The sequence below is a fragment of the Pseudophryne corroboree genome, chromosome 6, assembly GCF_028390025.1.
Source record: "Pseudophryne corroboree isolate aPseCor3 chromosome 6, aPseCor3.hap2, whole genome shotgun sequence".
Taxonomy (NCBI): domain Eukaryota; kingdom Metazoa; phylum Chordata; class Amphibia; order Anura; family Myobatrachidae; genus Pseudophryne; species Pseudophryne corroboree.
The window spans coordinates 508,320,088-508,336,177 of NC_086449.1; the positions used below are offsets into that span (position 1 = coordinate 508,320,088).

Consider the following 16,090-nt stretch of genomic DNA (forward strand, 5'->3'; position numbering starts at 1 on the left):
GTTTGACGGCATTGCGGTTGAACGCCGGATCCTGAAGGAAAAAGGCATTCCGGATGAAGTCATCCCTACCCTGATCAAAGCCAGGAAGGATGTAACCGTACAACATTATCACCGTATTTGGCGTAAATATGTTGCGTGGTGCGAGGCCAGGAAGGCCCCTACAGAGGAATTTCAACTGGGTCGTTTCCTGCATTTCCTACAAACAGGACTGTCTATGGGCCTAAAATTAGGGTCCATTAAGGTTCAGATTTCGGCCCTGTCGATTTTCTTCCAAAAAGAACTGGCTTCAGTTCCTGAAGTACAGACGTTTGTCAAGGGGGTACTGCATATACAACCTCCTTTTGTGCCTCCAGTGGCACCTTGGGATCAAAATGTAGTTTTGGGATTCCTAAAATCACATTGGTTTGAACCACTTTCCACTGTGGACTTAAAATATCTCACATGGAAGGTGGTAATGCTGTTAGCCCTGGCTTCAGCCAGGCGTGTCTCAGAATTGGCGGCTTTATCCTATAAAAGCCCTTACCTAATTTTTCATACGGACAGGGCAGAATTGAGGACTCGTCCTCAATTTCTCCCTAAGGTGGTTTCAGCATTTCACTTGAACCAGCCTATTGTGGTGCCTGCGGCTACTAGGGACTTGGAGGACTCCAAGTTGCTGGACGTAGTCAGGGCCCTGAAAATATGTTTCCAGGACGGCTGGAGTCAGAAAATCTGACTCGCTATTTATCCTGTATGCACCCAACAAGCTGGGTGCTCCTGCTTCTAAGCAGACTATTGCTCGCTGGATTTGTAGTACAATTCAGCTTGCACATTCTGTGGCAGGCCTGCCACAGCCAAAATCTGTAAATGCCCATTCCACAAGGAAGGTGGGCTCATCTTGGGCGGGTGCCCGAGGGGTCTCGGCTTTACAACTTTGCCGAGCAGCTACTTGGTCAGGGGCAAACACGTTTGCTAAATTCTACAAATTTGATACCCTGGCTGAGGAGGACCTGGAGTTCTCTCATTCGGTGCTGCAGAGTCATCCGCACTCTCCCGCCCGTTTGGGAGCTTTGGTATAATCCCCATGGTCCTTACGGAGTCCCCAGCATCCACTTAGGACGTTAGAGAAAATAAGAATTTACTTACCGATAATTCTATTTCTCATAGTCCGTAGTGGATGCTGGGCGCCCATCCCAAGTGCGGATTGTCTGCAATACTTGTACATAGTTATTGTTACAAAAATCGGGTTATTATTGTTGTGAGCCATCTTTTCAGAGGCTCCTCTGTTATCATGCTGTTAACTGGGTTCAGATCACAGGTTGTACGGTGTGATTGGTGTGGCTGGTATGAGTCTTACCCGGGATTCAATATCCTTCCTTATTGTGTACGCTCGTCCGGGCACAGTATCCTAACTGAGGCTTGGAGGAGGGTCATAGGGGGAGGAGCCAGTGCACACCAGGTAGTCCTAAAGCTTTTACTTTTGTGCCCAGTCTCCTGCGGAGCCGCTATTCCCCATGGTCCTTACGGAGTCCCCAGCATCCACTACGGACTATGAGAAATAGAATTATCGGTAAGTAAATTCTTATTTTTACATCCACACTCGATGCTTACCAGTATATAATATTTACGTTTGTTGGTCTCTCACTGAGTGGTGCTGTTCATCACTGTGGCTCTTTACAAATATACAATAATAATAACTATATATTATTATAATCTCATGTAGGGTTTGGTCATGTTCAGACAATGGGGCTGATTCCGAGTCGCACGCAGCCACGTCTGCTTCTTTATACTAATGCCATAGATGAGTTTGTGAATCTCAGATGCCCACCTACAGCGTCTTGCGGCATTGCAAATCTACTATGTGGCATTATGTGTAAGGAGCATTACTGTGGCAATATGTGTATAAGGCAGTGGTTCCCAAACTTTTTGAATCACGGTGCCCTAGAGTATCATCAAAATTTTAATCATAGCACCCCCAGGTCAAAAGTTTCTTATTAAGAAATTTATCAAGAAATATTAAATTAAGTAAATTGTGTTTATATGTCATCCTTATGTTCAATTGTGTGGTGAGGAACATGATTTGCCTCTGCTTGTACGCATATTTTATGATTGGCAGCTACAAGCACTGGTTTTGCCTATTACATTGACCATAAATAATTTGGATTGGTCCTGGACCACCAATCCAAGGCAGCCCTGCAAGTGCTCTAGGCACCCAGGATGCCTAGGCACACAGTTTGGGAACCACTGGCATAAGGGCATTGCTAATATATGTCATAGTGTGTAAGGGGCCTTACTGTGTGGCATGTGTATAAGGGGCACTATTACTGTGTGGCGTTATGTGTATAAGGTGCACTACACTGTGGCATAACATGTATAAAGGGCACTATGGTGTGGTGTAATGTGAATAAGGGACACTATTGTGTGATATAATGTGAATAAGGTTGCAGTACTGTGTGGTGTAATTTGAATTGGGGGTACTATTGTGTGGCCACGCCCCTTCCCAGAAAAAACATGCCTCGTTTTTGGTCCGCATGCCTTTGGCACGCATTGTTTCTATTTAGAATATAAGGGGTGGGGGCTATTGCTGGTACAGGGTACCAAAATGAAGATTGCTATGGGTAAGGGGTGACGGGTGTTGCTGGCTGCTGCTATTATGTTTTGCTGCTGGGAGAGGGGTGTTGGGTCAGAGGGTGAACTAGGGGCAGTGGTAGGGTTGCACCAGGCAAAATCTTTCCTAGGACATCAAATCGGTTACCTTGATCGGCCGCACAGTTGGCACAACAGTGGGTCCACCAATATATTTGTCAGGTGTGTACCCACACTGAGATGCATGTGCAGATCTACTATGTCTGACCATCGCCGCTGTGTCGGACTCCGGCCCAGTATATGTACTAAAGGCAGTCACAAAATCCCCTTACTGTCATGATTATCTAATTCCTTAATGAGATTAAACTAAGCAGTAATTTAGCATTACAATGTAGAATTTAAAATTTTGCAAGAGTAAAGTGATTTGAAATTCTATTCAATAATCAACACAAGTGTTGTTTATTATTGCAACAGATGATGTGCTATTGCAGTGATTATAAAACTCAGTTCTCAGGACCCCAAACTGTTCATGTTTTCCAGGTCACTTAGCAGGTGCACAGGTGCATTCAGTACTCACGTACACATTTCAAAAGATTCACAGGTGAAGCTAATTAGTTCACTTGTGATTCTGTAAGGAGACATGGAAAACGTGAACTGTTTGGGGTCCTGAGGACTGACTTTGAGAACCTATGTGCTATTTGTAGCGGTACATGGAGAAGTTTATGTCTACATTATTATTCAGCTGTATATTGCTCTATTGCAGGTTGAATATGAGACGCACTTTACTGGGAACAAGAAGACTTTTTGTTCAACTCACCTACAACATTCAAAAAAGTTGGAATTGGCTGTGCTGGACTATGGATGTGTACTGCAGCTGGGCGACACAGAACAGACTGCAGTTATTCATGGACCATGGAGAGTGCATTGAGGATTAAAAAGATTTGAGGACTAGATGTAATCTATTTATTTCTTCCTTTCCCGCTACAGTATGTGTCAAACATGACGGCATAATGGCCGATCAGATCAATGTAATGTCTAATCAGCTCCATGTCTTGCTTAGTTTCTGAGTGCTGAAAGTGTTAATGTATTATAACACTTCACCTGAGGGAGTCACAAGTTATAATTGTTTAGCATTGGATGGAGACACAGCTATTTTCTGCTGAGATCCACACATCATGTTAAACCGTATGAAATATTTATATTTTTCACTGTTGAACAAACCTGAAAGACAGAAAATGAAGCATAATACAAGCTGAGCAGAAGATGAAAATCAAACAATTGGATCTCTTGGTTTTGCTTGGACTGTTTGATATTTTTCATCTGATGTTTTCTGTCTTTGTGTTGTCAGAAAGATTTGCAACTTTTAGCCACTGTCTTGTTTGCATCCACAATGCAGCATCTATTAGCTGAGAGAACGTTCCGGATGAATGCCCCTGAGTCACACACAGATGTCTGTTCCTCCCCAGCTGGGGTAAATTTCATGTTTGGAAGCAAACAGCTTTTCCTTTGAAGTAGAAGTGGGAAGATAGAGAATGAATGTGGGTTCAGAGAAGGAGGCGGGAATTACTAATTATAAACTACTTGTAATACCGTCCCAGTATATATGACCTAACCAAGACAAGATCATAAAGAGGCCTGCTCCTTAATTGTATGGAGCCTTTTTAGTTTTTTGTAGATAATAAATGCTATAATGAAATATGATAATGATATCATAGGCAGTGTGCAGTCTAAGGTGGTACAATGTGTCAAATATAATGTAATATAGATTCCACTATATTCTGTAATTGCAACAGATTTGTTGCGGAGTTACATGAGAGCGTGAAATCTGCGGTCAATCCAACTAGGTGTGAGTTTGTGAAAGCGAGCTTGTTTCACGAAACCCGCATACAGTACATAGAACAAATGCGTGCACCCGAGAAATGCAAGATCTCATTAGAAACGCCAGTTCACGGTAGTCGCTGCAAGGTTGCACAACTTTTCTACAAAATGCGACCTGTGAGTGCATGAAAAATTAGGGACACCATCCTGAATCCCTAAAAAGTGACAACTGAGATAGCAGGACCATGTGGCAATAAGGAGAGTACTGTTTTTAAAAAAAAAAATTGTGTCAAATAGCTGATTTTTGCTTTTTTTTTCATCATATTAAAGACTTTCCAGCATTTTGGGGAATAGAAACATGTCTATAGTAATTTTTCAGTGTTGTTATACAAGTTTGTAAAACGTTGGAATAAACACTTTTAGCTCCCATCTGCAAGTTCAAAAAGTCCTCTCCCATCAATACAACACATCAGTGTCCCACATCATTTAACCTGTTATTGAACTTTTTAGAGAAATTCACCTGAAACCCTCTAAGTGCTTGATTATTCGTTAGGAGGGGTGAACCAGATGTTCTGCACTGTGTCCTGACAGTTTTACAGTGAAATAAAGATTTCCCCTACCTCTCCCCCTCTTCAGGAGGGAAGGGGGGGGGGGGGGTGCGCACATAAGTCAAGAATTTCCTTGGAATTGGATTGCAAATTAAATTTACAGTACGAGTCCACCATGAGAACAGCTCTTAGGACCCTACTCGCACCTAATAGGATTAAGTCCTATATATTTTTCTCAAATCATATGGTAAACTTTAATATACATCTTCAGTATTGAGCACATTTGCACCTATTAATGGGAGATGTGGCTAAATGTTTTTTGCAGTACCTTACGTTTCATCACATGATCTTTGCAATTTGGCAAAGTTACACATCTTCTTGGCAAATTTTACCACAGTTTTTCACACCAGGAATAGATGCAGACACAACTGGTTGTTCCATCTTTGGACGCTTAATCACATACATTTTCATAAATGTATGTAGTATACAGTATGTGTTTTTCCAACAATGTAAATTATTTGAAATGTTACATTAAAATTAGGTAATGAGTTAATGCAGTGTTGTCCAAGTCTCAGCCACATACTTGTAAATACAGTACATGTATTTAGACTGGAGCTTCTTGAAACTTAGTGTACCAATAAAAAAAATCCAAATTTGCATTAAAGTGACACTATCATCTAAGCCACAGGTTCTCAAACTCGGTCCTCAGGACCCCACACGGTGCATGTTTTGCAGGTCTCCTCACAGAATCACAAGTGAAATAATTAGCTCCACCTGTGGACCTTTTAAAATGTGTGAGTGAGTAATTAATACACCTGTGCACTTGCTGGGTTACCTGCAAAACATGCACTGTGTGGGGTCCTGAGGACCGAGTTTGAGAACCACTGATCTAAGCCAATGGTTCCCAAACTGGGTACACAGGACCCCAGACAGTTCATGTTTCCAGGTCACCTAGCTGGTGCCCAGGTGTATTCATTACTCACTGACACATTATAAAATATTACATGTGGACCTAATTAAGTCAATTGTGATTCTGTGAGGAGACCTGGAAAACATGCACTGCTCTGAGACCCTATCAGCACACTGATTTGAGAACCTGTTATAATGTATAGTTTAACTATTTGATTAGTCATTGCTGTCGTTGTTTTATATTCTTTTATTTCTCATTAACTCTCGTCCACAATATATAGTTCTATCATCAACATCATCATCAATATTCTATGTCAGTGGCTTATAAAGAATGGGAACATTTTTTCCCTTTTACAACATAGTGAGTCTGCTGTCAAAATGCTGCATGCAGCACTATCACGGTGTTTATATACTATGATTTTTTTATATAACTGACTCTTTATCAAAGACACTATCTGATTTTTACATGTACTAAACACAAAATAAGTATTTTTCACGATCGTGTCTAAACATTTTGATACTGTGCCAGTGTTTTGATATTTATACTCATTTTACACTGCTCTTGTAAAATGTATGTCAGCTGTAAATATTAGCTTTGATGCAGTTCTTTAGTCATAGCTACATAGTCCCCAAAATCCTCCTACAGCTACATCTACTGCAAAAAAACATTGCAAGCTGACTTACTCAGCATCAAATATATCATCCAATAATGCTTCCTATCTGTTACATAGACTAATAAAACTGCATGCCATTCTCCATATTTACCTGAAAAAAAGATGTATATGTTTTTCTAGGAAATTTAATAAATAATTGTGAGATTCTATAATTGAGGAGTATTGTTGCAGACTTTCCAACCTCATGGCACGATTATAGTTATTATGGAACACTAGTTACCAGGCCGTCAAAGTGACGGAACAACATTATAGTAATGTCAGCACTGGCGGCTGTGTGCGCTCAAACGCGTCTCTTTATGTGCATTTCAGCTCGCCACCCCCGGGGGTAGCGAGCTGAAATGAACTTGTCGAGCCCATCGGCAGTAACATTAGAATACTGCCGGCGGGCGCAGCCGGGGAGGGGGGGACGACGACATTTGAATCCGGTCCTTGTAGTACCGGACCAGGTAGAGAGCTACAGGTTGATCAGCTGTTATGTAGAGAACCCAGAATTCCTAATTTTACTATACATGGTTGTGAAATATCAGAGCCACAAAGAGTTTGTGAGACCTACAGAAAGCACAAAGTGACAAGTGAACACTGAGCCATTGAGAACGTTTGACTCTGTAAAGGGCAGAATTTCTGGGCAGCACATATTTTCCAGTGACGTGTTCTGTGCTGGCTTGCTGCAGTGTTACTAAGAATGTGTTCATAGCAGTCTTTCAGTACTGATGTCACCACATATGTACAGGAACGGTATCGGACTAAAAACACAACTTTATTTCTACGTCTAGATAACTTCTGTCACTTGTCTCAGATGGCATACATTCCCAGGTTTACTAAAAATAGTGGCGAACAACATTTTCAAACAAATCCTAAAATTGTTCAAGGTAGGAATGCAATGCAGCTACAGACAATCAATCTGAGAATACATTAACATTTCATTAACAACAATATGATTTTCAAGCTTATCTTCTAGCATTGAAACAAACCAGTGTACAATGCTTAGGGAAACATTGTTCATTAACATAACTAGTGTTGGTGCCTTTAACAGGCCTGTACAATACACTCTCATTGTCTCAGCACTGTCACCTAATTACAGAATAAAAATAAACATAAGACACATAAATAGAAGTGCAATCAGTCCCCAAATTATCCTGATGAAAACTGTGTTCTGTAGTTAATAATAGAAATTCACATCTCTGGATGCAGAGCTTAGAAGCACAATACAATCCTGTAGGTTGAATGATCATATATAAAATGTGATTTTCATGTGCATTTTTTTTATTCTGGTGCCTGTGTACAATCAGATATCTTTACTGTGTGATATCCCCATGCTGTTCTGTTTCTATTCATTCACATTATGCAAATTATGGTGACATGCAAATGAGGGTTTCTTAAAGCAGCAATCATCTACCAAATGTTTCATAATGTCACCTACTGTGAAGAAGAAACAACGCTGTGTTGTCGCATCCTGTGTGTAAATAGTCCCCGTTATTTCTGAGAGATGTGATTTATTTTTTAAAAGACATTCCATTTCAAATAAAGTACTGGTGGAAATGACCCTTCATTGTGTCTGAGCGCTGATTATTTCATGATGTTACCGGAGAATCTGCTAGTGAAATAGGTAAGCTTACTCACTGACCTGTTCACAGGGGCATAATAGGAGTCTTGTGTAGTGTACGAATATATAATTATTTTTATGATATTACAAGTCACCTTGAATTTATTTGATCTGATTTTTATTAAACACAGAATACATCCGTTATTTCTATTGTTCATACAGTGGTGCATTTTTTTTACAAAACATTTAGCTGTATTAGAAATGATTTATACTGTGTATTTTACAGGAAATTCACTGTTGTCTCCTGTGCATTTTACTGTATGTCACTGTCTGTGGAGGTAGATGCTAATTACTCTCAGTGCCGAGAAAATAGTACCATAGAGGAACTACTATAAACTTACTTTAAAACACAAACTTTGCATACAATACTCCAACAAGGACTGCTTACACAAGCAAACTTTGTATTGCTCAATAATGTTCAACATCCACAAGCAAATATAATTAGATGAGTGGTACATTGAGCTACTGTTCCCCTACCTGAATACATTTATATTGTGTAACACATAAGGGTCAAACAGTAAATTGGACAGTTTTTAAATTTGTTGACTTTTGTCCTTAAACCCATTTTTTTTTCAGTGCTTTGCTATCAACACAGCGGTGAGTTGTGCACCATGACCTGTATGCAAGGTATTGTCATTCACACAACAGAAAAACCTACCAGGGAATCCGCCTTAATTAATTTAACTCTCTATCACTGGGAGCTACTCCAAGGGAGATGACACTCGCTAATTCCTTTGAAAATGACATTGCTATAAATAGTGAGACATATAATCCAATGCTGGAGAAGCAGGTGAATCAGATTTTAAATGGATTCTGACACTTCAGATCAGCAAACAGGAAATACCATAGGTCATTATTATATGAAAAATTAATTATTAGTAAGAAAAACACAATTTATAGGGTCTATTGGTCTGATGCAAACCAGGGAACTATCTTTGTGGAGTTTGTATGTTTTCTCTTACAGTGTTGTAGGGATTTTAGACTGTAAACTACATTGATACAGGGCTGTAACTAGAGCATTGTGCGGGGCCACCACATCTACCGTTTCCCCAAATGTATCTGTGCCAATACAATTTATAGAATGTACTTGATAACTGATATCTAGAAACTGATCTGTTGTTGTAGGCAACTTCTCCATTTGTTCTCTCTAGAAGGTTTAATCTCACACTATGTATCAATGAGTGATAAATCAGTAGCGGATTTTGCCAAGAGCAAGCAGGACTTTTGCCCGGGGCACCGCCTTCTGGGCTACGCATCTAGTTTCCCTTCGTGGAAAGGACCTTTGCTGTGCGGTGCGCGATGACGTCATCGCGCACCGCACAGCATTTCAGTGGCGCTACTACTGTACAGGGGGTTAACTGACCACGCCCCCTTTATGAAGCCACACCCCTATTTCCCGCCCGGGGCGCAAAAAGCCCTAGAACCGGCCCTGTGATAAATTTCACTGTGGGTGATAAATTTCACCAGCCATTCAGCTCTCAAACACATCCTATAACATGGCAGTTAGCAGCTGATTGGCTGTTGCAATTTATCACTCAGTAAAATTTACCACTCTTTGATAAATAACACCATTTGTGAGGTATGGTGCAGGAGCAGTGTAAGAGAGGAGGGGGCCAGCGTGCAGAATCCGAGCAGGCCCTCTCCTCTCTGTGGTGCAGAAAACGCTAGTTATGTACTAGAGTCTGCTGTGCATGCATGGTTCTCCAGAAACATGATGGTTGTGCCTTGTTCCCGGATACATGTTACTTGCACCATCATGTCTAATGGCTCAGCCATACTGTTAAAAAACAAAGGTAACAAATTGGTATTAAAACTCAGACCAGGAGAAAGGGGGGAGGGGGCTAGGGTCACAGAGCACTCTCATCCAGAGCACTAAAATGTCTACCTACAGCACTTGTATTTATTAACAGCTGATATCAAAGCATGAGTCCAGTCTCCACAGTAGAAGGGACAAACCAAGGTCAGTGCAGTCAAAAGTAGGTAGCGATAAGTCAACCAAGTTAAATTTAGGTCATCAGTTGCAAGTATGAGCATTTGAGGTTCATAGGTATCAAAAGTAGGGGTAGAAATGACCATTTACAAACCTTTTGGTAAACAGGAATCTGCTCCATATTTGGAATAACAGATCAGTGGTTCCTCTTATTGGCCATTGCTTAGTTGCAGGAGAATTGTTTTTAGAAAAAAAACAAAACAAAACACCATGGGCGGGATGTACTGGCGTTTTCTAAGTTTTGACCTCATTCCCCATATGTACAAAGCTCCGGAAAGCTAAACTTTTTGGAGCTTATACCCAGTAGGTAACACCATCTATAGATGGCATTGCCTAATAGAAGCCCATGGGCTTCTTTTCACAATCTTCTCTAAGAGGGATCCAGTCGGATCCCTCCCAGTATCCCCTGTGGCACATGCGTCATCCAGCACATGCGCAGACGGACTTTCAGGTCTTAAACATAGAAGTCCTTTCATCACAAAGAACAGCTCTTTTTGGAAGAGCAGTCCTTTCTCTTACGTCCTAGAGGATGCTGGGCTCCACATTAGTACCATAGGGTATAGACGGGTCCACCAGGAGCCATTGGCACTTTAAGAGTTTGAGAGTGTGGGCTGGCTCCTCCCTCTATGCCCCTCCTACCAGACTCAGTTTAGAAAATGTGCCCAAGGAGACGGACATCTTCAAGAGAAGGATTTAACACAAATAGTGTCGAGATTCATACCAGCTCACACATACAAGGCACATAGCTAACTTAGCTTGAAAACTCAGCAACGGCTGAACATTACTTACCAAGTAACAATGCTCCCCTGGTCACAGCTAGGGGAGCACTACAGAGCTTCTTTAGTAAAGTTTTTTTTAGAGTTTATTATTTTACAGGGAGGCTGTTGGCAACAGCCTCCCTGCTTCGTGGGACTAAGGGGGGGGAGTAGTGTCCGCCCTGCGGGGTCTCAGCCACTATCTCCGCTCACAGGACACTGAGCTCCTGAGGGGATAGATCGTTCCCCGCCACAGGGGATCGCTCACCCCAGCAGCATGCCGCCACTCCCTTACAGAGCTGAAGATCAGTGGCGAGTGAGTCACCTAGCCCCCTAGCAAGCGGGGGGCCGGTGTGAAGATGGCGGCAGCAGGGTAGGAGCACAGTACTAACTGCGCTTCTGAGGATCACCGGTACTTAGTGCGGTACTGTGAGGGGCGCCCTGAGCCAGCTCCTGAACCCTGCACTGGTCAGCAAGCCATTCGGGGTCAGTGGATCTCAGCCAGCATTTTACCTCAGGCCAGTATAATCCTTGTGAAGAGCGGGAAGACAGCGCCATTTTGGGGGTGGAGCTTCTCAGAGTGGACCCAGCAGCGTTCAGCGCCATTTTCCTGCCTGCACACCGCTGCCCAGGAAGAGCAAGTCCCTCCACAGCAACTACAGCTATCTATCATGGTACCAGGGGGTTGTAGAAGGGGGGGGGGGGGGGAGGCTGCATTAAGACTGTGTAACCTATTACGGTGCACAGTCAGCACTAGTAGGGGTCTCCCTTTACATTCAAAGCGCTGTGTGTGCGTTGGCTCCAATCTCTGTGTCTCTCTTGCCATTCTTGGGTGTGAAACTCTGTCTGTCCTCCCCTGTGTATGCGTGGAGTGTCTGTGGTCTCCATTAAGCAATGTCCAGGGACTCTGTGTCATATGCTGCAGAGGATATGTCCTCTCAGGATGATCCCATTCCATGTAATCAGGATTGCACTGGTTTAGCACAGATACCAGCAAGGGAGCCTGAGTGGTTATCCTCTATCAAATCTATGATTTCTCAGATTTCAAATAGGGTTGCACAAAATGAATCTGCAACTCAGGCTTTACAAAGCTCTATGGCAGTCTGGCCTAGTTCTGGTACCTCAGGGCTCCCCGCTGTGTATTCACATAAACGTGCTCTTGCGCAGATCATGCAAGATGACATGGATACCGATTCTGACACTGCAGACGGTGATGGGGATGTGTTACGGGGGGCAGCATCTCTTGCTAAAGGGGTGCAGTTGATGATAGAGGCTATTAGAGATGTGTTGAATATTGCTGATACAACAAACGAGCAGGTTGAGGAAGCTTACTTCACTGAAAATAAGAAAGCCTCGCTAACCTTCCCTCCGTCAAAGGAATTAAATGGTATTTTTGAAAAGGCTTGGGATAAAAAATTCCAGATACCTAAAAGGGTGGCATTTCCTTTCCTGGTAGAGGATAGGAAAAAATGTGAAAACCCGCCTATTGTTGACGCGTCAGTATCCAGATTCTCAAAAAAGGTGGTTTTACCTGTTCCAGGATCTACCGCCTTCAAATAGCCGGCTGATCGTAAAATTGATAATACGCTCAAATCCATATACACGGCTTCTGGGGCAATACTACGTCCCACTATTGCCAGTGCTTGGATTGCCAAACCTATAGTAAAGTGGTCAGGCACGTTACTTGAAAACTTGGATACTATGGAGAAATCTGATGTTGAATTGTTTTTACGTAACATTCAGGATTCTGCAGGATTTCTGGTAGAATCCATGAAAGACCTGGGTTCCATGTCTGCGGGAATTTCTTCCATGTCTGTATCAGCTCGTTGAGGACTGTGGTTGCGCCAGTGGTCTGCCGACGCGGAATCCAGGAGAAGTGTGGAGACTCTACCCTACACAGATCAGGCTCTCTTTGGGGAAGCGTTAGATGCGTGGATCTCCACGGCTACGGCTGGGAAGTAACCTTTGCTTCCCTCAGCTACACCTGCTCCAAAGAAACCCTTTTCTTCAGCTACATCACAGCCCTTTCGGTCTACCAAGCCCAGAAAGACCAAGCCGTCTAACACCTTCTTTCAGGGAGGTTGGCCCAAGTCCAAGAAACCTGCGGCTGCAGGTTCCCAGGAACAGAAACCTGCTTCAGGTACACCAAAGTCCTCTGCATGACGGTGGACTGCACGCCCCGGAGGTGGGGCCAGTGGGAGCAAGACTCAGGCATTTCAGTCACGTCTGGGTGTCATCCGGCCTGGACCCCTGGGTGCAAGATATTGTGTCTCAGGGGTACAGGCTGGAATTTCAAAATATTTTTCAAATCAGGCTTGCCAGTTCTGCTGGCAGACAGGACTGTCCTGCAAGAAGCTGTCCAGAAGTTGGTGGAGGCACAGGTCATTGTGCCAGTACCACCTCCTATGCAAAACAAAGGTTACTATTCGAACCTTTTTGTGGTACCGAAACCGGATGGTTCGGTCAGGCCCATTCTGAACTTAAAATCACTAAACCCCTTTCTGAGGGAGTTCAAGTTCAAAATGGAGTCTCTAAGGGCAGTGATATCAGGTCTGTAGGAGGGGGAATTCCTGGTATCCCTGGATATCAAGGATGCATACCTCCACATTCCGATTTGGCAGCCGCATCAAGCTTATCTTCGATTCGCACTGTTGGACTGTCATTTTCAGTTCCAGGCCCTACCATTTGGCCTCTCCACAGCACCGAGGGTATTCACAAAGGTGATGGAGGAAATGATGGTTCTCCTCCGCAGACAGGGGGTGAACATAATTCCATATCTGGATGATCTGCTGATAAAGGCGTCATCCAAGGAGAAGCTGTTACAGTCCATTCTTCTCACGACCTACCTGCTTAGGGAACACGGTTGGATCCTGAAACTTCCAAAATCTCATTTGGAACCAACCAGGAGGTTGTCCTTCCTGGGAATGATCCTCGACACAGAAGTGCAGAGGGTGTTTATTCCAGAGGAAAAGCTACAAACAATGGTCTGGGATGTCCTGAAGCTACCCCGGGTGTCGGTTCATCAGTGCATTTGCCTTCTGGGTAAGATGGTGGCCTCTTACGAGGCCCTGCAGTACAGGAGGTTTCACGCTCGGTCCTTCCAACTGGATCTCCTGAACAAGTGGTCGGGATACCATCTACACATGCACCAGAGAATACGTCTATCACCAAAGGCCAGGATTTCACTCCTTTGGTGACTGCAATTACCTCACCTTCTGGAGGGCCACAGGTTCGGGATTCAGGACTGGATCCTTCTAACCACGGATGTAAGCCTCCGGGGCTGGGGCGCAGTCACTCAAGGGGAAACCTTCCAAGGAAGGTGGTCAAGTCTGGAAGCCGGCCTGCAGATAAACATTCTGGAACTAAGAGCCGTCTACAACGGTCTTCTCCAAGCGGCCCATCTTCTGAGAAATCGGGCCGTTCAAGTGCATTCGGACAATGTGACAACAGTGGCTTACATAAACCGACAGGGCGGAACGAAGAGCAGAGCTGAAATGTCAGGTATCAAGAATCATCCTCTGGGCAGAAAAACATGCATTGGAGCTGTCAGCAATCTTCATTCCGGGAGTAGACAACTGGGAAGCGGACTTCCTCAACAGACACGATCTCCATCCGGGGGAGTTGGGTCTCCATCCGGAGATGTTCAAGGAGGGAACAGATCTTTGGGGCGTACCCCAAATCAACATGATGGCCTCTCTTCTCAACAAGAAGCTTCGGCGGTATTGTTCCAGGTCGAGGGACCCGCAAGCAGTGGCGGTGGACACTCTAGTAACTCCGTGGGTGTTCAAGTCGGTATACGTGTTTCCTCCACTTCCACTCATCCCAAGAGTTCTAAAGCTCATAAGGAGAACAAGAGTTATCAAGACTTACCACGGCTACGTTTGATGGCATGGAGGTTGAACGCCTGATACTTGCTCGGAAGGGCATTCCGAACAAGGTTATTCCTACCCTGATATGGGCTAGGAAAGGAGTAAAGTCTAAACATTACCATCGAATTTTGAAAAAAATATGTATCTTGGTGTGAGTCCAAGAAATTTCCTGCGGTGGAGTTTCAACTGGGACGGTTTCTCCTCTTCCTACAAGCCGGTGTGGATATGGGCCTGAGGTTGGGATCTGTGAAGGTCCAAATTTCGTCCCTATCCATTTTCTTCCAGAAACAATTGGCTGCCCTCCCTGAGGTTCAGACCTTTTTGAAGGGAGTTCTGCACATCCAACCTCCCTTTGTACCTCCTACAGCGCATTGGGACCTTAACGTGGTGTTGCAGTTCTTCCACTCGGACTGGTTCGAGCCTCTACAGGAGGTTGAGGTCAAATTTCTTACATGGAAGGCTGTCACGTTGTTGGCCTTAGCTTCTGCTAGATGTGTGCCGGAGTTGGGGGCTTTGCCCTGCAAAAGCCCATACTTGATCTTCCACGAAGATAGAGCTGAGCTCCGGACATGTCAGCAGTTTCTTCTGAAGGTTGTGTCGGCATTTCATATCAGCCAACCTATTGTGGTGCCAGTGGCTACTGACTCCTCAATTTCATCAAAGTCCTCGGATGTTGTAAGGGCTCTGAAAATCTATGTGAAGAGGACTACTCGTCACAGAAAATCGGACTCTCTGTTTGTCCTGCATGATCCCAAGAAAATTGGGTGTCCTGCTTCTAAGCAGACGATCTCTCGCTGGATCAGGTTCACTGTCCAGCATGCGTATTCTATGGCAGGATTGCCGTGTCCTACGACTGTCAAGGCCCACTCTACTCCTAAGATGGGGTCTTCCTGGGCGGCTGCCCAGGGTGTCGCGGCGTTACAACTTTGCCGAGCTGCAACTTGGTCTGGGTCGAACACGTTTGCAAAAGTTCTACAAGTTCGATACTTTGGCCTCTGATGATCTGAAGTTCAGTCAATCAGTTCTGCAGGAGCCTCTGCGCTCTCCCTCCCATTCTGGGAGCTTTGGTACATCCCCATGGTACTAATGTGGACCCCAGCACCCTCTAGGATGTAAGAGAAAATAGGATTTGGGTTACCTACCGGTAAATCCTTTTCTCGTAGTCCGTAGAGGATGATGGGCGCCCGCCCAAGAGCTTCGTTTTCCTGCTATCGTTATTTGGTTCAGTTCATCTTTATTTTAGTTGCGTACTGCATTGTTACTTGGTAAGTAATGTTCAGCCGTTGCTTAGTTTTCAAGCTAAGTTAGCTTGATGTGCCTTGTATGTGTGAGCTGGTATGAATCTCGCCACTATTTGTG

The 16,090-nt window shown here is 43.9% G+C and overlaps 1 protein-coding gene across 1 annotated transcript in view; it reads left to right on the forward strand.

Annotated features, from left to right (window-relative positions):
* PHLDA1 (pleckstrin homology like domain family A member 1) overlaps positions 1–8,056 on the forward strand; it is a 28,292-nt gene extending 20,236 nt beyond the window's left edge. The window contains exon 3 of the mRNA XM_063927432.1: positions 3,329–8,056. The gene's annotated coding sequence lies outside the window, so the exon portion shown is untranslated. The remainder of the gene's footprint in view (positions 1–3,328) is intronic.
* The last annotated feature ends 8,034 nt before the right edge of the window (positions 8,057–16,090 follow it).